Source organism: Leptopilina boulardi, unplaced genomic scaffold (assembly GCF_019393585.1).
Source record: "Leptopilina boulardi isolate dan_hultmark-lab unplaced genomic scaffold, ZJU_Lbou_2.1 LbouV2_384, whole genome shotgun sequence".
NCBI classification, from domain to species: domain Eukaryota; kingdom Metazoa; phylum Arthropoda; class Insecta; order Hymenoptera; family Figitidae; genus Leptopilina; species Leptopilina boulardi.
Genome location: NW_026137956.1, coordinates 543,278 through 568,080, shown reverse-complemented (window position 1 = coordinate 568,080; position 24,803 = coordinate 543,278). Strand labels below are relative to the sequence as shown.

Sequence of the window (24,803 nt, the reverse complement as noted above, 5' to 3'; positions counted from 1 at the left end):
TATCCTCTTTTATTGTTTTCGCTTTATATTACCTACCATCCTATGTCTACTTAAATTAATTTCTATTGCGGAAAAACCTAACACTGCTGGGGATCGAACCCTCAGACTACGCAACGCAAATCAAGAACGCTGACCACTACACTAAGAATTCTAGTGACAATGTGAGTGTAAATTATTTTCATAAAGTATACAGGCTGGAGAAAAACTTCCGTTCTTTTAACAAGCTTTATTCTCTCGACAGCCATGTTATAAAATATGAGAATAAAGAATTTTTTGTTGTAATTCTCGTGATCATAATTGACGTGCTCGAGATTTTATTTGCATATTTTCTTTTCACCAAAACACAGTGACATTTGACAGTTGAAAACATTAGAGATCAAGAGTTCTTACGGTTTTTGTAATTAATACCGACCATTTTCCTATATAAAATTTTTTCACTCAGTAAATTAAATGATAGAACTATCACTTCAATCAAGAAAATTAATATTTTCAAATATTTTCTAATGAGATGGTCCGATTTTCACATGAAGAACGAACATATTTCCCACATTTATCCATTTCTTGATCATATTGTTCGATATGCATCACTACACACACTTTTTTACCCAATTTCTGAAACACATAAAAATCCCGAAAACACTTGAATAAAACTGGACGATACGAAGAGCGAAGCATGGTTAACGTGTGACATCCGTTTACGAGAACAGCGCATGCGCAATTGAGCATTCAGATGGTTTGGTTTGGAGAACCAAATTATTCAGTTAACAGACGCAAAAGCTTGAACGAAATTTTTGGTACAGCCAACTAAATTTCTCGATTGATTGCTTCTTTCGTTACTGTTATGTCAACTAAATTTTTGTAATCTTAACTAAAAGTGCTCTACCAAATTATTTTATTACCATTACATTATTATTTTTCTCAGTGTAGAATTTTCATTTTATGGAATTTTATTTGTCATAATTATTTATGAGCCGAATTTCTATTTTTTTGAATTAGTATTTTGCACAATTTTCATCAAAACGATTTTCTATATTGAAGAATTTTTACATAACCAAAAATTCACTTCACAAAATTTTTATTTGTTCGAATTTTTATTTGTCAGAATTTTTATTTGCTCGAATTTTCATTTAACACAATATGCATTTTAAAGAATTTTTCTTGAGTAGAATTTCATTGCATAGAATTTTCTTTTCGATGAATTTTCATTTGTTCGAATTATTATAATTATAAATTTAACAAAGACAACAAGGAACACACACATTCCCAATAACCGATTTTTCATACTATAGAATTTTTATACTTAACCGAAAAATCATTTAACAGAATTTCTAATTGATAGAATTTTCATTTGTGCGAAATTGCAAATGTCTGAACAAACAATCGACAGAAAGATTTCGGCGCGATTTTTAAAATCAACCAATCACAATTTTATGGATAATTTTTGATTGGTTGATTTTAAAAATCGCACCGAAATCTTTCTGTCGATTGTTTGTTCGGCCATTTGCAATTTCGGACAAATGAAAATTCTATCAATTAGAAAATCTGTTAAATGATTTTTCGGTTAAGTATAAAAATTCTATAGTATGAAAAATCGGTTATTGGGAAATTATATCAAATAATAATTCGAACAAATGAAAATTCATCGAAAAGAAAATTCTATGCAATGAAATTCTACCCAAGAAAAATTCTTTAAAAAATGCCTATTATGTTAAATGAAAATTCGAGTAAATAAAAATTCTGACAAATAAAAATTCGAACAAATAAAAATTCTTTGAAGTAAATTTTCGGTTATATAAAAATTCTGTAATATAGAAAATCGTTTTGATTAAAATTGTACAAAATACTAATTCGAACAATTAAAAATGTAACTCAAAAATAATTATGGCAAATGAAATTTATAAAATGAAAATTCTAACTAATAATTTTTGGAACATTATCATGCGTCCCTTTTTAAATCTGCTTATTTTTTTAAATAAAAAGAGAGAATTATTTTTTAAACAAATAACAATATTTAAAAAATTGTGCATTTATTTATAAATCTCAGTGGCGAAGAAGTTAAGAATTATATTCTGAAGAATATAAGCCATTAATAATTTAAATCGAATCATTTTTAAATAATTTTAATGAAACGATATGAATTCATCGAATCTTTATTTGTTCGATGTTTTATTTGTACTAATTGTTATTTAATATAGAAATCTTAAAACGCCGAATTTCCATTTGACCGAAATTATAAATTGACGAATAAACAAAACAATTTCGGCGCAATTTTTAAAAAGTAACCAATCACAAATTTGATGGATAATTTTTGATTGATTGATAAAAATCACCGAAATCTTTCTGTCGATTATTTGTCGGATATTTGCTGTTTCGGACAAATGGAAATTCGGAGTTTTAAGATTTCTATGAAATTAATTATTATTATTTAATTATTTTATTTACTATCATTATTTAATTTTAGAAATATATGCGGTAACTATAAAAATGATTGTCCCGTATATATTTATCCGCATTTAAATGGATGTACCACAACCATATGTATGTACATAATTTTTTTTTCTTTTCATGTATGAATAAAACATTCAACAGTATAAACGAAAAAAGTTTCGAATCAGAATAAAATAAATCAGAAAGTTGGAAAATTCAAAAACTATCAAAACATATATATATATATATATATATATATATATATATATCTTTTTAAGGTTAATATTTTTCTCTCCTCAAATAAGAAAACATTTTAAGTATGAGGTTTCCATATAAGTTACACTTGAGCCACAAGAGAGTTTAAAAAGATTATATATATTTCCGACTTTTTCGCAATGAACAAACTTCAAAATATGTTGGCCTGGTTTATAAGATTTTCCGCTAAAGCCGAAATGTGAATTTAGAACATGAGGGTATAACTTATATTGGTATATGAATTTAAAACGAATTTCCAGTATTAAAGCCTTTATTCGGATTAGTTTAATATATATGTATATACCTATATATATATATATATATATATATATATATATATATATATATATATATATATATATACTTTAAGTTGGCTCGAAATTAATTCATTTTATACTCTAAAATTCTCAATTTTATTTTTAAACTAGAAAATCTAATTGTAAGTATAACTTCAATGTTATATTATTTGCTGTTCCGTGATTATTAAATAAATAATTATAAAATATGACATTTATTTTTTAATAAAAAAATCATTAGATTTTCCGATCTTTAAAATTTTGAAAATTTATCAGATTCTTATTCATTGTCATCAAAAACCCTCGAGTAACATGTTTCATGGGATTACGGTTAATTTTTTCCTTTTTTTTTTTAAATGTAAAAACGACATTTTTACGGTTTTATTGAAAATCTTATACGTTGCAGTAGAAAAAAAATTTTAATCGAAATTTCCGAAAAGTAATTCGAATTTTGTGTTTTGCGTTTATATGCGACATTTTAAGCAGAGAAGGATGAAGAGGATCGTAAACCATTTCCCCATAGGCGTCAAAATTACTGGAATACCCAAACGGTTTTAGGAGTATAGCAGTTTCATATTAATACAGGAATACGATATATGACAGAATCATCCAGAATTATATGTATGGTAGTAAAACGTAAAATTTCTTTTATATTGAGAAACTTTTCCTTGTAAGAATTTCTATAGTGCCGAATAATTTTGGATTATTTACTGTCCCACTGATATAACTATTGTCAAAAAAAAAAAAAACTAGAAAAGTTTACCATAGTTACGGTAAATTCTACTAATCCGGTACTAGAATTTATTATAACTATGAGGCTGGCTACACCGAGAGCCAATCAGGAGGGTTAAATTTAATCCTCTGGCGTACTAAACAAGAGGGCTAAATTTTGCGTCTGCGCAAAATGTTTGTGTACATCTGCGACCATGGTTGCGATAGCAACAAGTTACACTGAGAGAAATGGATAGTAAGAATTTGATAGTAAAAAGAAAGATTGTACAAGGTACTATCATTGTGTTACTGACAAGAATCTACTATCAACATTTTACTATCCAAGATGTTACCCAAAGACGTAAAATATGTTAGCTTTTGGATTGTAGTCACTACTATCAAATATTGTAAAAATTAAATGTGAGCGCATGCGCTGATTGTGGTGTATACTTCGCCTATTCAATTGCGGTCCTTGTGATTTCATGCACGTGTTTATATATAGTGAAAAAAGTTGTGAATAAAAAAATGGACGAGTTTGTTAAAAATTTATTAATGTCGTGGAATATGGAATCTTTGATTCCATCTTTTTTTGGTAGGTTTATTATTTTGATTGAATTAGCGAAGACTGAAGTGTGAACGTGTTTATAACCTCAAAACAATTTTGCGTTGTTTAGACGGTGAAATTGATGAAGAATCGTTTTACTTACTGGACAATGATACAATATCACTCATTATACCAAAACCAGAACCTCGCTTAAATTTTTTTAAAAAATTTCAAGATTACAAAAATCAAGTAAGTTTTTTTTTCGTTTGTATAAATGTACATGTGTTTATTGAAATTTTTTTTTGAAAAAAAAACTTTTTCATATTTTTTCTTACTTTTTTTAAACTTAAAAATTAGTAAAATAATACAAATTCAATTGACTCTGTGAAAAAATATACCGTTTGATAAATATATTTATGTTTAAGCAAGTCCTTTTTATAGACGGAGTGAAAAAATAGACATACTCTTTTTTATGTAAAAAGTTTAAAGTTTAAATTCTTATCGAAATGTCTTATTAAAATAAAATGAAATTATTTAAGTTTACAAAAAAAGCGAGGTTAGGTTCGTGTATATTTGCCACTCGAGAACGTAAAGAGATCGTATAAAATTTTTAACATCAAAGATTGTAAATTGTACAATCAAATTTCTATAATCATCTGATAGTAAATACTACAATCTTTATCGCTGTCTGTATATTTAGCACTAAATATGGTTGCCCTTAACATCATTATGTTACCCAGTAGCATAAATTTCTCTCCGTGTATAAAAGTTAGGTTAGAAAAGGCAATCACGTGGTTATATGGTATTAATTATTTATTAATTTGCAATAAATATTTAAAGACATTTTTCCATAGTTTTATTTGTTAATTTATGTAATTGTTATATAAATTGTAAAATAATTATTTTTATTTGTTTAAACAATTTATTGTTCATAATTTATAACTTTTTTAAATACACATAGACAGTAGCACAATTTTATAAATTTGTTACTTTCTCTTTGTAGTTATTAATTTATAGGTTATAAATAAAATAAAATATAGAATTAAATTTGCAACAACTATTATGTTAAATTGTTTAAACAAATAATTATTTCTTTTTATCAACATTTTTCATATTTTTCCTAGAAAAATACAGTGCTTTTTTTCTATTTTTACAATTTATCAAACAAAATATAAAGTTATAATAGTTATTAATTAACTTTTTTGTAGTACACCTAGAAAGATGCAGTTTTTTCTTAATTTTGTAATTTATCAAGTAGAATAATATAAACTTAATAAGCTGTAAAATTAGAAAAAAGGTGCATCTTTCTAGGTGCAATACAAAAAAGTTAATAAATAACAACAATAAATTGTTTAAATAATTTTTGAATTAATAATTTAACATTAAATCTATCTGGCTTTATATTCGATTTGATAAATTGTAAAATTAGGAAAAAACTGCATCTTTCTAGGTGCACTACAAAAAAAGTTAATATAAATAACAATAAATTGTTTAAACAATTAAACAATGCAATTTAATGATTTAAATCCATTATTTGACAACATATAACACTTACAGTGAAAGTTCTGGATGATTTCAAGTATTTTTGTAAAATAGAATTAAAAAAATATAGTGAAAATTTATATAGACAAATCAAATAAAAATACCTAATTAGGTTCGATAGCCGCGGTAGTCAAAGCGTTCGTTAGGTCTCTTATGTCATGCGTCTGGGGTTCGATTCCCGTAGGGTTCAAATTTTAATTCAACTCTCAGAGTTTAATTTAAAACTGTATAATTAATAATTATTATAAAAAAAAACTCTCGTAGTTACCTGGGGAATTTAGTCAAAAGAATATATAGATTTTGAGATATCGTGAACACGGACATTTCGAGAAAAACGCAATTTTAAATTTTGACAATTTTTGAAATCTGACGTCAGATTTGTAATCAGTGACCGCAAAACTTATACATACACATCAACGACATCAGAAAACATTCAGAAATGTCCGCAAAAGGTTAAACACAAACTAAATTCAAAATATACGAAAACACAGCCCACGGAGAAACCGACACTTGAATGCTCAAATGCTCATAACTTCGTCAATTTTGCTCCGATTGGCTTGAAATTTTTACACAATATTCTTGAAATATTATACATTCATTTTAAACAATTAAAAAAAATTAAATACCATACCCCCCCTTAATTACACAGGCCAACAAAATTAGCAAACTTTTTTGGTGCGGCAAATCTCAGACCTGTTTCTAAAAGGTTTTTTCATGACGAACACGAATCCGTAAACGAAAATTTCCTATCAGCTCTAGTTTTTGAGAAAAACGGGTTTAAAATGTACAAAAATCGCGTTTTTGGCTAACTTTGAGTACCTCTAACATTGAAACAAAAGGTCGTAGAACCTTCCACTTGGGCTTAATTTGAAGCTTAATGTTTTAACTATTATCCCCAAAAATGACTTATTTTGCACCATAACCTCAAAGTCATTTGTTATCCATTTTTCCTTCCCAAATAATAATTTTGTAAAAGTTTGAGCGCGTACATCACGAAGTATTATAAGGAGCACTCACTCTATTGGCCGTTTCGGAAAATTCTGGTCACATGTTTTTCCGATTCAATTAATGAAGTGTCCCATAACGATACTAACAACCCTAGCGGGAAAATTAATTACTACAGGTCACGTGATTTTATCGTCTGCTATGCTTGAATGTTTGTTGTTTGTTTACACTGTATTCAGCAGCAGTATTTAGTACGGGCCGGTTTTGAAATTTAATTTTGATTAGTTTAAACAAGTTGTTTTGTAAATATTTGAATAGACAAACTATATTCATCGAATTTTCCATTATTTTCTGTGTACAGATGGGTGACAGATGGTGATATAACCTAAAAATTGTAATAGAATTTTTATAAATACATGAGATGTAAAAATGTAAATTATATAAATAATTTTTTTATGCACATGGAAATCTATAAATTTAAACAAAATTCATAAATTGCAGAATATACACTTTTATTTAATCTTGACAAGTAATGGAAAACACATAAAAATAAGACATAAATCAATTTCAACTTATCACGTTTATGTTCTCACAAAATTCTTTCCACAAATTGTTATTTTTTTATATGTGCACTTTTTTATTTATTTATTTCATTTATTTATCATATTAAACTCAATAAAAATCATCACTTCACAAAGTCAACAGTTTTTATTTACGAGCAGTAGCAGACGATATTAGGCGCAGACATATTGTGAAAAACTATAAAGTACATAGCTTTTCCTGTAGAGGCGTCCTAATCGTTATGGGACATTTCTCTAATTGATTTGGCGAAACTGTGGCCATCTGCTAAAGTGGAGTGAGTGCTCCTTATAATGCTTCGTGGCGTACATCTAGTCCTTGAGATTAAGGTGCAGCAATGTAATTTTTATGAACTACAGTCAAGTGATAAATTGAATTGAAGCTCAACAAGAAGGTTCACTCACCTTTGATTTTATTGACTAGAGTTATTCAAATATTACCAAATAAGTTCTGTAGTTAAATACTAGTTACCAACAATTTTGAGGTTATTAGTGTATAATATAATTTTTACGGCTTGTAGTCTAAAGTTCAAACTTTATTTTAAGTTCAAATAAATAGTTCTATGATCCTTTTTTCTTTGTTAGAGGTACGCGCTCAAACTTTTACAAAATTATTATTTGGGAATGAAAAATGGATAACAAATGACTTTAAGGTTATGATGCAAAATAGGTCATTTTTGGGGATAATAGTTAAAACATTAAGCTTCAAATTAAGCCCAACTGGAAGGTTCTACGACCTTTTGTTTCAGTATTAGAGGTACTCAAAGTTAGTCAAAAACGCTATTTTTGAACATTTTAAACCCGTTTTTCTCAAAAGCTAGAGCTGATAGGAACTTTTCGTTTACGAATTTGAGTTCAGCATGAAAAAACATATCAAAAACAGGTCTGACATTTGCCGCACCAAAATCAGTGTTAACCTGTGATTATTTATTATACATTATTAAAACTGGTCTTAACTAGGCACCCAAGTTAGGACCAGGCTAAAATCGCATCACAAACCATTGTAGGACCAAGCTAGAATGCCAAACTTGGACCTAATTAATAATAAGGCAAAATAGATATTATCTATGTTACAATTACCAGAACAAGAGCGGTCATCCCCACATAACCTGAGAGTACGGGCTTTAGGTATCTGACTTGGAAGTAGGCCTCCAGGGTTATGCAGATTTTCCACTTCCCTCGTTAAAAAAAAAGCTAGGACCAGTTTTCATTTTCTACACGGGTAAATTCAAAAGCAAAAATTGAGTCACTAGTTCAAATTATTTAACATTTTTACTAATTTACATTTAGAGAGAGAATCTATATAATAAATTTTTTTTCAAGAAATCCTAATGCAACCTCATTGTAATAAATTCATATTATTAAAATTAAGTTTTCATTTATAACAAAATTTACCGGCACGAACGTTTAAAATACAATTTTATTTATTTATCTTTTTCCTTTTTATTGAAAATAAAGACCATCCTATACAAAAGAGTTTATTTTCCTATCTGCGGTTCGTTAATTCTATTTTCCACACTGCAGTGACGCATACATATAATGCAGATTCTGAATTTTCAAAGGAAAATGAGGTCGACGACTGACAGCAATGAAGGAAAAAAAAAAGCCTGAAAATGCCTCACGACCTAAATGACAAAAAATTCTAGGGATGGTCGGAGAGAAAGAGATAGTATAGAGTGGGTGGGAATTGGGGTGGATAAAAAAAAAAAGTGAAAAATAGGTAAGAGAAGAGTGAGGGGTGATAGGTCTTAAAAAGGTGTTAGAGAGTGTCAGAGGTTAACGTAGTAAAGAACACTGACTGCTGCGAGGTGGAATTACGTATGAAATGTGTACCATCCTCTCAATTTCCTTTGCCGAGCCTCCCCCACTCTCAAAATCGAACCGAGAAGGGTTGTGTATGTGTATGTGTGAGAGAGTGTGTCTGTCTATAGGCACCTATGGGGTGGCTTTGGAGAGGGGGTCAAAGTAGAAGAGAGAATGAGGAGGCTTCGGTGGGGCAAGGGTTGCTAGTCGACTAGCGTGACTCCGCAAACGCGGGTCTCCGATTCTTCCTTCGGCCTATTGTATAAACGTTATCTATTTCTACAACAATAAAAAAGAAACCCAAAAAAAAAACCAAAACAATATTCAGTAACGAAATAGTACAAAAATTAAAACAAAAATATTTAACTCAAAAAAAAAACAAATCTTTTCTTTCAAAAAAAAAAAAAAAAAAATATTTAAAAAGTATGCTCACTTTTAAAGGAAATACGAGTGCGCAAAATCCAAACAAAAATGACAAAACTCTTGTAGAATTTGATATTTTTCGATTCATCAAATCAGAATCAAAAGTCAGAGGCCTTTGACACACTTTTTTTTAGTCATTGTCCCAAATTTTTAATCGATTGAAAACCTACAAAAAAAAAAAAATATTGTGATTGTTTCTATATAGATATAAAACAAAAATTCTCATTGTTATCAAAGACCAAACGAATTGTTTGGTATATTTTTAAAATCGCCTTCGCGGGCTATTTTCATTTTATACAATATAAAGGAAGTTTTCTAATGATGATAAAAATGTTTTCGATTTTCATCTACACAGTTTGATAATACAATAATTCGAAAATGTGAGTATTTCGAATTAATAATTTTAATATTTTACATAAAATTAATAAAAAAAAAACGGTTTTTTACTTTAATTCTGTTACGCTCAAAATTTATTGACTCATTTTCTATTTTTGATTTGCATTATACGTTAAAAAATCAATTAAGTTGTTAGCTATAAATAAACGGTTTGAATTAATCGAAACTGTAAATTTTCTATTCTACAATGAAAAAAAATTTATTTGAATCAATTTTTTTTCAGTGTAAGAATATTAATATTAATTATTATTAATAATAATATTATTATTATTATTGTTATTATTATATTAATTCAAATAAGTTAAAAATGACAATTTCACTCATTAATTTTTGTTAAAATTTAAATGTAAATAAAAATTTTAAAAAAACAGTAAATTACATTGAAAATTATTTTCTGTTGATATAAATTTATATGTACATATATTTTATGAAAAGAGAATAAATTACAAAATTATTTATTGCTCGATACGACAATTCGTGATGTTTTATGAGGAAATATTCTAAGCGTTTATATCGACTATAAAGAAAACATTGTAATTTATTGAGTCAATAAATTTTGCATGCATGAAAACACTTCATTGATTCGCCACAATTTTTCAGTAAATTAACAAAGACTATATACTGTTGCGTTAGAAAATATGAAAAAAAAAATGTTTAAATACATTAAAAAATTTTTTAGTAATAAAAACAAAATATGAGAAATTTTTTTTTTAATATAATTAATTTTTTAATTCTATCATTAATTTGAATTTATGTATCTTATTTTATTATATTTGTTATCAATTGAATATAATAATATAATAGAAAATTATAATTATATAATATAACTTTAATTATAATTATTTTTAAATGTTTATAAAAAATTATTTTCTTTTATCTTTCTTTTTTTTTTTATTAATTATTATGCAAGAATTTTTTTTCAAAATACTTGGAAATTATATAACCTTCTATTTATAACTTTTTTTATCTATGGATTTTTCATTTTTATTATAGTTTTTTTATATAGTTTTTATATACAATTATGAACTTTTAGTGTAAATATAGTCCATAAGTCTATACATTAAATTTCAAGCATTATTGATAGGGGTGAGCTTTATATAATCGAATAAAAATACAATGTAGAGTTGTTTTTGTTATCGGAAAGAATAGAAATTTCCATTTTTTTTATAAAAAAAAAAATTATTTATAGTCAGATTATAAAAATAATTAAATTGCAATTTTCTTTTATTATTTTTTAATTTTTTTAATTAGTGAAACTAATTAATTACGCACTGTGATTATAAATAATTTATTAATTTATCAGATATTGATTTATTATTCTTTTGTTTATCAATAATTAATTTATTATCATTTATTTTTCAAATTGATATATTATTAGTATTTATTTTTTTTTTATTAATTAATGATATTTAATTTTTTTATTAATATTAATAATTTAAATTTATAAATTATATCACTTTTGTTTTATTCCTTTTAATATTAAAAGAAAAAGTGAATTGATTTTCACTATATATAGTGAGAATTAATTAATTTTACTAATTTTTCTCTATAGAGAAAATTAATTACATGTTATTAAAATGATAATTATTAATTAAAATTAATTTTATACAGAAATCAAAAAATTAAAATAACCAAAATTTTTAAACTAATTTTTTGCAAAAATTTATAGAACAGTAAATGTTGACTAATTAAAAAATAATTGATATTTATGTGGATTTATAAAAAAAAAACTGTAATTATCTACATAATAATAATAATTAATTAATTACGCTAATTAATCGATTTTGATATAATTACGCATGAACCGAGAAGAACTCTTGACTTTTTATAAAATAAACATCAAATTCTAATACTTCAAAGGATTGATGGTTTTCAAACAACGATCGATAAATTATAATGTTCATTAAAATCAAACAATAAGCTTTAATTATAGCTTAAAATGTCATTCTTCGATGTTTAAAAGAAAAAAAAAATTCAGTAAAATTTTGATATTTTCATTAAAAAAAAAAAATTGAACAGGTGTGCTAATGCATATTTTACACTATGTTTTTGATTTGTTATATTATTCAAGGGTAAAAATAAAAAAATCATTAACATTCGCCTAACTTTTTTAATTAAAATAAAATATTTGAAATGTTGAAAAAATTTTTTTTGTTAGTTACGTTCTAAAATATATTTATTCAATATATATATTCAACATATTCGACTAAATTATATCTTTGAGAATTTCGTTATGTAATGAATTTTAAAAAAAAAAAATTTTATTTTAAACACGTTCTTTCTATTTTTAATAACGACTGACTTCATTCTTTAAAAAAAAAATTGTCTGACGGAATACGATGACATAAATAATAAACATTAATTTTTAATTTTGATATTACTCGAAAACTTCATTTTAGTTTCTATTGTATGTTCGGCGTCACATATTATTAAATTCACATCGTACTTCATTTATTTCTTAGTTTAAAAACATTTAATTACGATCCCAATTAAAAAACAGGTAAATATATTTGCGAGAGCACGATGACATTAAAAAAAAATTCATGATTATAATGTAAAAATAATTAGTTAGAATTTTTATTTTATGAAATTTCATTTGTTATCATTATTTTTGAGCCGAATTTTTATTTCATTGAATTAGTATTTTGCAGAATTTTTATCAAAACTATTTTCTATATTAGAGAATTATTATATAACCGAAAATTCACTTCACAGAATTTTTATTTGTTCGAATTTTTATTTGTCAGAATTTTTATTTGCTCAAATTTTCAATTTAACATAATAGGCATTTTCAAGAATTTTTATTTGGTAGAATTTCATTGCATAGAATTTTCATTTTATTCTTTCAGATGAATTTTCATTTGTTCGAATTATTATTAGACATAATTTCCCAATAACCGATTTTTCATACTATAGAATTTTTATACTTAACTGAAAAAACATTTAACAGAATTTCTAATTGATACAATTTTCATTTGTCCGAAATTGCAAATGGCCGAACAAACAGTCGACAAAAAGATTTCGGCACGATTTTTAAAATTAACCAATCACAATTTTATGGACAATTTTTGATTGGTTGATTTTAAAAATCACACCGAAATCTTTCTGTCGATTTTTTATTCGGACAAATGAAAATTCTATCAATTAGAAAATCTGTTAAATGATTTTTCGGTTAAGTATAAAAATTCTATAGTATGAAAAATCAGTTATTGGGAAATTATATCAAATAATAATTCGAACAAATGAAAATTCATCGAAAAGAAAATTCTATGCAATGAAATTCTACCCAAGAAAAATTCTTTAAAAAATGCCTATTATGTTAAATGAAATTTCGAGTAAATAAAAATTCTGACAAATAAAAATTTGAACAAATTAAAATTCTGTAAAGTGAATTTTCGGTTATAAAAAAATTATGTTATATAGTAAATCGTTTTGATGAAAATTCTGCAAAATACTAATTAACAAATAAAAATTCGGCTCAAAAATAATGAAGTTAATGAAATTCCATAAAATGAAAATTCTAACTAATAATTTTTAGAACATAATCATGCGTCCCAAAAATTCAAAATCTGGAGACGTTTTTTTGATTTTAATCCTTAAACTTTAATTCAATTTTTATAATAAAAATATTAATTATTTTTTTTATAATTTCCAAAATTTTTCCTATAGGAAAATTTTTTTCTCGTTCAAAACCATTTATCAACTCCTCTAAAAGATATATTTGAATATTTCAAATTAAATTGTATTTTAATGTAATAATTTATTGTAGAATAAAACTTGTTTAATTATATAAAGTAGCAGTAAAGAGTTTTCGCTATTTACTATATATATATATATATAGGTGTATTCTGTTTACTTATGTTTACTGTTTATTTTCCTTCTGTTACTTTCGGTTACTTTTCTCATCAGAACTCTTAACAAGTTTGACCATTTTAATTAAAAGCATGTCTGTTTCAGATTCCTTAAACTTTTATATTCCTATATATCCGGAGAAACTTTTTGAGACAAATATATTCTTACTTAATTCAATGAAATTATATTTTGTTCGAATAAACAATTTCTCTGAATTATATATTATTCAGAAATTTGTGTGTAAATAAATTCATTATATTTTCTTTAGTTAAATACGAAAATTATTATTTAAATCTTGCACAGAATCAATTTCATATGTATATTATTAGTTTTCTACAATGTTGTATATATATAGATTATGCAGATCAATAAATATATAAATCATTGGAATCATATTAATTACTTTCCGGAAAACCTATAATTGAATTGAATAAATTTCGTGACATATTGTTACAGTGCGGACAATAAATTTCTCATAAAACTTTTCTTCACAAATCACTGAAAATTTAATTTTTTTAAATTGAGAGATTTTGAAAGTATTTTCCCAACTGATTTCACACTGATGTTCACTCATCTGAATTGTATCTCGCAAAATAAATATTTTACCCGTTAAAATTATATTCGATACATTATATATAAAACCATTTGTCGATTTTTTAAATATTGTAAAAGTCAAACAATTTTTCACAAATTTTTCAATAAATAAAAATTATTTTGATATGTTTTTATTCAATAATTATAATATATTTTTTTATTTTTTTATTAAAAAAATAAAATATATATTTATGATAAAATGATGTGAAAAGTTAATGAATATAGTTTTTCGAAAATTTTTATTTCTTTCATCAAAAAATTATATATCTCTTTTTTTTTTTTGTTAAAACAAATTTTTTATATGCGAAACTTTATATAGAAACTAAAGTTTCGCAGCTTGCACACCATAAAATTATGTTTTAGGTGTTATACAAGTTTGCTAACAATTCACGTTCGCGTGTTAAGACCGAGTTGTGACCAAAGAGGTCATAGGTCAATTCAAATAAAGGCCATACCTTGACGTCATAATCCCACCCTTAAGGCTTTTGAAGGATACGCGTCGATATGATCTTTCTTTTTTTTCATCTCAAATCTCAAATCACGTTGCATTTTTATGAGGTTAATTAGATACTTTAGTTTCACACACAGAGAAAATAAAACCCTTTACACTGCGAGACATTAAAGTGAACATTGAAAAAAAAGTTTCCTCGAAAATTTTCAACATGATACTTGATAACGATTTTTCCGCTCGGTTTATTTTTACGCTTTTGTATATAGATACATACATATATACATATATATATATATATATATATATATATATATATATATACATTCTTTTTACAATATTCACCTTCTAAAAAGCCTTTTTTATAGTCAAGGTTTTTCAAAAATAATTATTTTAAGAAAGAAGAAAAAAAATAGTAAAAAGTTATAAACAATAAAAGTCAATACTGTAATTTCTATGTTTTGCAAATATAATAATACATTTATATTCAGTAATATAATATGCTTATTCTGAAAATAGATTAAAAAATAAAAATTTTTTTTTTATTCTCTAAATGCAAATGCAATTTTTAGAAAAATTACCTTTAAACGTAAAGAGGTTATTTAACTTTTCTATTAGATATTTATGAAAAGTTGAATTTTAAATGTTTTTAGAATTCGGATATAATTAACGTTTTTTATAGTTTAAGTTCCTCTTTAAAAGTTACGAGACGTGCAAATAAGTTACATAAAACAACACTTTTTAAATAATAATAATAATAATAATAGCCCCAGTCTACATAGGAAAAAAATTTATTTTCTATACGGTTTTACAAAAATAAAAAATTGTAGAAAAAAAGAATTTTTTGAAAAAATTATTTCTACAGAAATTAATAATATTATGATAGTTTAATTTAATTTCCTAGTTTAAACATTTTTAAATTACTTTTTGTAAAAAAAGGGGTAATAATGCATCATATATAAATACAAAAATCAAACAGGTTAACAATTAAAATGCATTACACAATTAAAACTTTCAATAACTTTATCAAATCATAACGGATTTTTGCAAAACTTGCTACAGATAGTATTTTGGAGTGATTGAATGTAAATACAAAAATAAAAGTCAAATTTTTTAAATTCAAAATGGCGGATTCAATATGGCGGTCGTTCACGCAAGATATTTTGTTGCACGCTGGGATAAAATTTTTAATTACTATTAACCGAATATAAGTTACCAAGTTTTTCTTTTTGCAAATGATTCTAGATTAAATTACGAGTAATATGCAACAAAAAAGAACTAAAAAATCGATTGAGAAGTTAATATTATTTTTATTTGTTTAATTAAATTGTTTATATTTTTAACAAATTAATTAATTTTTTCAAATAATTAACATCAATTGAAAGCAGCTTTACTTTTAAGTAAGTATACCAAAAATCAGAAAGTTTTATTAATTAGATTAATAGAAAAACAAGTTTTTGTAAATTCATGCAAAAAAATGTTTATAACAATAACTTGTATAAATATAAAAATTTCGCAAAACTGTTCAAGTTGTATTTTTTATTTATTGTTTTGAATAGAAAAATGTATATTTGATAAAAAAATTCCGACCTCTAAAAAAATGCCGGCACACTTCACAAATTTTTACTCTCCTTCGAGAGAACAGAGATTAAGTTTCTGCTTATTAATTACTAACGAGGATACATATAGAAAGAAAAACTTTTTTCTATGTACTTTTATAATGTTAAAATAATAGTGTAATCAAATAAAAACAATTTTGTGTGGCTCTGATATTAGAAAAAATTATTGAAAATACCGTTCGGATTTACCCCATTTTTTCAATTTTCCGGGGTAAATACGAACGGTCTGATATTATTAATAAAATTTTACAGAAGGCAAAAATCAAAAATAGTTTCTGTTCTAGTATTCATAACAAACAATTATAAATAAAAAAATGAATTTTTAGCTTCTTTTTCTTCAAATACGAGACAAAATACTGAAAGAGTGTCATCTTTGATTTTCAAACTTTTTTGCAATACTCGTTATCTTTGTTTATGCTGTTGCTAATTAACAAACGAAAAATGGGATAATGCTTAGAATCTCTTGAAGAGGATCTGAGGTCAAAATTCTCATGTCTAACTTATTTTTTTTAATTTTAATTAAGCTGAAATAATTAGCGTTCGGATTTATCCCGGCTGACCCTATATAAAAATTCTGTAATATAGTAGGGGAGACCGGGGCTATTTGGCGCAGGGGTTGCTTGGCGCACTTGAGTTTATTCAAAAGTGTTAAGTTACATTAATTTTTGTCTTTATTCTGCTTAAAGTACTTGATGAACTGTAAGTTTGTACAAAATATCATTAATATTCATTAATTATTGTGGTTAAAATAACTGATTTTGGCACTCCAAAGTAATTTTTTAACCTCTTCATTTTTTTGTGATATCTCTTTAAAAAATTAGTTTTACAAAAGCTCAAATACTAAGTTTTGAGCTCTATACATTTGTTATTAGGAACAAAAAAAATTGTTTGATTTATATTAACAGTTTTTATAAAAAATTAATAAATATTTCAAAAGTACATTCGGGGTTAGGTGGCGCGGTTATCTGAAAATTTCGTTAAATATTAATAAAATGAAGATGATTATATAATAAGCACCAATAATAATCCTATTCAAAAAATTTAACTGAATAATGGTTTTTAAATATTCACAGCGTTATTATAAAAAAAAAAAATTTTTTTGGTAATTTTACGATTTCATTTAATTTAAATGAAATTTTCTAATTTTTAAATTTTAAATAATTATATTGTAAAATTACATTACAAGACTTATTTTGTTAAGTCTTTTATTATTTAAACTTTAAATCATATAATTTAATTTTAATTTCACTCCTGCGCCACGCAATCCCGGGCCGGGGTTGCTTGGCGCGCTTAATTACATATTATCAAATGTAAAAATGTAAAGATAATGCAGTTATTTTATTGTTATTGCAAACAGAAGGTATTGCAGTCTGAATATTCAATAAAAAGAAGTTTTAGGTAAAAAATCTATATGTAAAAATGGCTGAGTGGTTAAATTAGGGGAGAGTGGGGCTAGTTGCACCATACGAGATATTTCTTACATTTCTATAGGAATTTATGAGTTTTTATCACGGATGGCGTTAGTTAAACAAAACACCTAACCTTACGCAAGTTCATTAACGCGCATTATTTTTCCTGATTTTTCGGTTGAGAATTGCTATCAGCCTGTAGGTAAAATGCTAAATTTGTTTCTGTCTATTTTTCCAAAAAATAGTTTGCTTTTCTTTTGATGTGTTTGTGATTTTAATAAACGTAATTATAATCGTAAGTACACTTGAAAACAAAAGTTTCTATGATAGTTATATCGAGTTAAATTTTTGTAAAAGATTTTGCGAATTTTTTGGAAGATAGGTGGATTTTGATCCCCTATGCTTACGAGATTTTTCAAAATTATTCTTAAGTATTTTTATACTATGTATGTAATAATATTAAACAGAATATAAGTCAGAAATAAAAAAATTGTAAAAACTGTCATTTTAAAAGAAAATAATAATCTCACAAAACAGGGTAATGTAAAGGAAAACTAACAAGGCGCTGATAAGCTTTATCCTAAGTAGGGCGTTGGTCGAGAACAGCGTAACAGCCTCGTAGAATACTAGCCAGTTTCTCTAAGAGGGGCCACACTAAAGTAGGAAAATCTAATCACAACCTCATTAGGCCCACATTTAAATTCCTAAACAAGAAAAATGGGAGATTTTAAATTTTATTTTAATATAAAAACTAGCAACTTTGTCGTCCGCAAGCGGCCGACTACGTTGCTGGTGTGTATTAACCATATTTTTTATTCATTTTTTTTTCAAAAAAATTTAATATTAGAAATGTAAAAAAAAATTTCTTTATATAGGATCTACTGCCCAAGTAACACGAAATATTGCTTGAATGTCAAGCTGATATCAACCGGGAATATTTTTGTGACATTACGGGAACATTCCTCGGTGATTTATCTATGTGACGGTCTTTCACACAAAAAATGTAACGCATTACAAAACTTACATTCGACATTTATTAAACCTAAATAATTCTGTGGAACTTTACTTTCATTGAAATCTTTAAAAGACATTATTGCAACTCCTGCAGTTTTTTTATTCCAATTATCGTTTTTACATGCCAAATTCTTTTCTTGACGCACTTTCTTTTCATCTTCCGTTTCCGTAGAAAATTTTTTCTTCTTACATGACAAATTATTTTCATGACGCACTTTCTTTTCATCTTGAGTTTCCATTGATATTTTGCTTTTCCTACATGCTACATTTTTATCCTTGCGTATTTTCTTTTCATCTTCAGTTTTTATAGATAATTTCTTTTTTTTTGCATGTCAAATTTTTTTGCGCTCTTTCTTTTTTATTTCTGTTTTATTACCATTACGTTTTCTCACTTTCTCATTTTCCTGTCTTATTATTTTCTGCTCATATGTAACTTCGCGCCTTGCCTTCCTTTTTCTGTCCTTCTCTTTAATTGCTCGAATTATCTTTTTATCATTTTCTTTACTCAGAAAATTCTTCATTTTTAAATATTCATGTGGTGAAATTTTGTTCACATTATTATCAGTTGTACGAATTATTTTCTTTTCACTAGTGTCATTTAGAGAATGTTTAATTTTTAAATATTGTGTTAATAGAACTCTGTTAATATTATTACTGTGCAAAGTATTAAAAACAGAACAAGAGTTTAAAATATAATTTTTATGTTCCTAAGTTCAATTTATGAAAAGACGGTTCTAATCATTCTCTATTATCGAATTCCTATTGTGAGACGTTCTTACTGCCGGAAAATGATTTAAGCGATTATTTTCAAACATTGACTTAAAATGGTTTCAAATTTTGTTATTATCAGTTTCATAATTTACACGGTTTGGCGTTACGTGATATAATATAGATGTTGCAAATGCTATTGCATATACTTCACACTAAACACTACAAAAGGTTGTTGATTAACAGCTTCAAAAACTACTGTTGGTTTAAAAGGGAACAATCTAATTAAACATTTTATTTGATGCACATTTAAACACCCCTTATTAAGGCTATTAAAAATATAAAGCCTTAATCTATCGTAATAGACACAAATTCAGTGACAATAATTGTTAATACCGCTAAAAAGTATTTGAATATTTTTATCACCTTCTCTAATTGGGACAATAAAATCAAGCATTTGTACATACAAAGTACTTTGCATATTGAAAAAAGAATTGGAATCTTTTCTTAATAAATCTTCAAATTTGAACATATGCATGTAATTTAACAATTTCTTTCTATTGTCAATAATTTTTAAATCTTTATCACTTAAAATAACATACTCTTTTATGTTGTGCATAGTATACTTCGTTTAATTTTATTTTTGATTTATGAAAATCTAAATATCTTTAACCCTTTCGCTCACTCTCTCTAACATAAACAATTTTGTCTTTAATTCAATACAACCAATTTTACCTTTTATTAAAAATAAGCAATTTTTCCTTTAATTCAATACAATTAATTTTACCTTTTACTAAATATAACCAATTTTTCCTTTAATCCAATATAACCAATTTTGCATTTTATCCAATAAAACTACCAAATATCCAAAAGAATGAGAGAACTATGAGTAACTATGAATCAGTAACTACTGATCAGCCAATAAGTGCAAAAAGGACACTCTTATATGAGTAATCAGTAGTTCATTAGAAATAACATATATACGTATTTATACCTGTATTAAAACCTCGGAACAAATACCACAAAAAAACCAACCATTGGACAATAGAACCATTGTTAATGGGGATTAACTCTGAGGACCCAGGTAATAATTTCTTTTTTCACATTTATTATATAGAAAAATAAAGATGTACCAACCCTTGGCCAATAGAACCTTTGTTAATGAAGATTAACTCTGAGTACATAATGAAATGTACAGTAGGTTTACATTGACATCGGCACGTCCGACGTCTCGAAATTTTTTCCGTGTATTGGGATCAGAAATCACGCGAAACTGACCCACCCCTGAGCCTTCTTGTGACAACCATCTTGGTTTTTTATCTCTTTCTTTTGTATTTGTTAGAGAAACACGGAATGAAAACATGGTCACCACAACAAGGCTCACACCAGATGGCGTATCGCAGTATTTCAGATCCCAATTATCACAAGGAAATATAAAGATAAAAGTCAAAAACTGAAGAGGTAATGTATATCTTTCTTTCTCACATCAAGGAATATAACATATAATTTTCATTTAATATTGCATTTCTCTATCTAGAGGATTCAAAATAACATAAGAATATCTTCGCCTACAAATCTTACTCTTCTTTCTTTCTGTTTTCAAAATAAAAAAAATATGTATATACCAGTATTAGACTCTCAGAACAATTACCACAAACAATACCAATCCTTAGACAATAGAGCCTTTGTTAATGAAAATTAATTCTGAGGGGCCAGGTAATAATTTTTAAATTTTTTATTAAAATTTTCTGGGGCTCTAATACAGGTAGGGGAGAGTGATATACAGTGGGACAGTTTAAACAGTAGGTCACTTTAATTTTCTGAAAAACTACTAAAGAAACTCGACCAAAATTTAAATGTATAACCATGTTTATGACAACACACTATCTATACGCATGCGCATTTATACTTACACAGCGACTAAAAATGTGATTTTTTATGTTAAAAAACATTAAAAAATTCAAAATTTATAATTATTACAATTATTGTTCGGCAACATTTGAAAAATAACACTTGATAAGAGAACGACTATTCAAATTTTCCTCCAAATTGTTTTTATGTTATGACCAAATTATGACGTATAATCAGCAGTACTGTAAACGTAAAAAAAAATAATAACAATTTTTTATATGAAACTTGACATCGTATTATAAAAATGTAAAATATTATTAAAATATAAGTGTTTTGCAACATTTGTTGACGTTATTTAATGCAAAACATATTTATTTATAAAGTATGAAGCAGAATATTATTATTGAAACAAATATTCATTATTTAATAATAGGTGTCCCACTGTTTAACACAAACCTTGAAAAGAAGAAAAATGTATCAAATTCCAAAAACTTGAAATTTTTCTATTTAATCACAATATAATTTAAATAGAATATATGCATTATGTGGAAAGGAGTTCAAATATGGTAATACCAAAAAGTGGACAAAAATATATAAAATTGAAAAAAAGTGATCTTATGCCATTTTGAATTGTCTAGATAGAGAAACGCAATGTTAAACGAAGAAGTACTTATGTTATATTCCTTGGTGTATGAAAGAAAGGTATGCGTTACCTATTCAGTTTTAGACTTTCTTTATAGTTTTTTCACGTGATAAAGGGAGAAAGAAATTATTACCTGGGTCCTCAGAGTTATTAATTAATCCTCTTTAAAAGATTGCAGGTCAAGCGAACCCTTATTTGCAAAATAAAGATATATCTTTCTCTCTCCATAACTTGTTCTTTTCTCTGTCACCGAAAACCCAGCAGGGGTCCGGACGGAATGAATGAATGAATGAATGAATACCAAGATTATTATAGTTAATAACAAAAAAACACATTTTAGCAACCCCGGATGGTAACCAAATCCTCCGCGTACATAAAAAAAAATTCGAATCAACGAAGATTTAAGATAGTAAATTTCGAAAAAAATGACTTTTTTGGTATTAAATATAAAATATATAAATAAATTATAATATATAAAAGTTAGAACGTGTGTGGCTTTGAAATTTAATTAAAAATGCTATTCATAATATATGAGTTATGATTTGAATAAATAATTAATTATAAATTACTTCAACTAATTTCGACATGGTTCCATTAAATTTATAAACGCTTTTATTTAAAGGGACAGAGTTGATTATTTATTATATAAATGCAAGAATTCTATATTGAGAGTGCTTTTGAATTCGATCACGACTTGAAAATCGGGTTATTCTGTTATTAATTTCATTCATAGTTTATTTGCTCCTGTTGAAACTCCACTACACTAGATGAATTATTAATAGCCAACTATACATGTATAGGAGGTACATTCTTCATACTACCAACTTACATGCACAAATCTTTGCAGATTTCAAAAGGAATATTCATTTATAATGGATATATATATATATATATATATATATATATAATACATTTTGAAAGTCAATTTTCCAACTTTTGAATTGCAAAAATTCTGCTTTCACGCCTATTTGGGTACATAATCTAAAATTTTTAATAATTATTGCTCGAGTAATTTTATTTCCGTTTCGTACACGGTTCGAAACCCTATTAATATCGGTTTGGCAGAAAATTGTGTAATAATTTTAAAACAATAAAATTTGAAGAGAAAAATCGCAAACAACTCTTTTAAAAATTTCTTTTTCATGTAAAGATATTTTTTAAATATTCATTGGACAATTAAAAAATACCATAGGTTTAAAAAATCGCTAATGCTTTCCGGATTCGATGATTGCGAATACAATCTTAGCTTTTTAAAATTAATAGAGTTTTAAAAATTTACTTTGCATAAAACTTATTTGAAGATTTTTGGGGTCTTAAAAAACGTCTTAAGACAAGAGGTTTTTTGCACTTTTAAGACGAACAGTTTTTGCAGTGTAGAAATTAATATATAAATAAATTATACCGATACTGATGATAAGTTCTAAACTATAACTGTGGGGTCCAGGTCCAAATTTTCAGAACAACAGATAGCTTATATTCGGTATTATTTAAAAATGTGTAATTGATTTGTTTCATGTGTGTGACGTCACATTTTTACTCCCTAGAGTGTAAATTGTTAATTTAAACGCACCTGCGCACGCCGCTCGAAAAGCTGGAGTTTAAGCTCGCTCGGTGGGGCGTAAAACTGGCTAAATCGTGCATGTGTGATGAAAAATAAATTCAATTATTAATTAAATTTTTAATTAATTAAACACTAAATAATTATTTTTAATCTGTTTTACCGATGTAATCCATAAAATCTGTTTTACCAGCAGTCGGTAAAACCTAAAACAATTTTAAATTTATGTAAACTGTCAAATAAGTTTTACCAGCAGTCCGTGTAATAGTTTTCTCAATGGAATTATTGCGTATTTAATAATGAGTCAACTTTACGTTGTTAGAACTTGGTAAAGCAGTTTTTAACAGTCAAAACTATTTTATCAACAGTAAGTAAAACAGTTTTTTAAACCAAGCATTATTGTCGATTTAATCGGTCTAATCTGTTTTATCAGTAGTCGATAAAATAGTTTTGACTAAGTAATTATCATAAATTTAATCAATCTAATCTGTTTTATCAGCAGTTGGTAAAATAATTTTGACTAAGAACTCGATTTCAGTCTGATTTTTACTTTTAATATACCAGATTTTGGAATTACTTGTACAGTAATAGTAAAAAGTAAACTGTCCACTTTATAAAGTTTTATTTCTAAATTAAGTTCCGGATGCAATAACCACCTTTACGTCAGTATAGCAGCGTCACGAATTTTTTCTACCAAGGACTCTTAACGTTTGAATAGCTCAAAGTGGGGTATTCATTTATTCAATTGGTTGTTTTTGAAGGACGTTAATTTTTTTTTCAAGAATAGCCAATAGAAAGTGGTTGAATTCGCCAACGGAAGTCGCTTTTTTTATTCAGACTTCAAGTGTATACACTCGAACTTGAAGTCTGTATTTCAAAGAAAAAATTTGGATTTATTTTTGTTGCGTATCATTTTAAAAACAAAATAAATTTGAGTTCATAGCCATCTTCACATATTATACACTTATTTCAACAATTTTTAAATTTAGCGTCATTATCTAGTTTTGTCTTATATGGTTAACAATTGTACTTCCCAATTCACTAGATTCCTAACCTAAAAATTCTTCTTTTGAATTTTGTGAATTGTCATACATCAAAATATTTATAAATTCATAAAAACTATTATTACTAATCTATAAATATTAAAAATTAAATATTAAATCATTATAAATTCAAATATTCTGTAT

At 26.0% G+C, this 24,803-nt stretch overlaps 1 protein-coding gene and 1 long non-coding RNA gene across 5 annotated transcripts in view; one reads left to right on the top strand and one right to left on the bottom strand.

Annotated features, from left to right (window-relative positions):
• Positions 1-24,803, bottom strand: part of LOC127288332 (uncharacterized) — a 113,011-nt gene that overhangs the window by 34,082 nt on the left and 54,126 nt on the right. The gene's annotated exons all lie outside the window — the stretch shown is intronic.
• Positions 1-24,803, top strand: part of LOC127288308 (apoptosis-resistant E3 ubiquitin protein ligase 1) — an 87,788-nt gene that overhangs the window by 11,914 nt on the left and 51,071 nt on the right. Inside the window, exon 1 of one of the 2 annotated variants that reach the window (XM_051315699.1) lies at positions 9,305-9,904. The exons of the other annotated variant lie outside the window; for it this stretch is intronic. The gene's annotated coding sequence lies outside the window, so the exon portion shown is untranslated. Of the gene's footprint in view, positions 1-9,304; positions 9,905-24,803 lie in introns of those variants that run through there. 2 annotated transcript variants of the gene reach the window in all.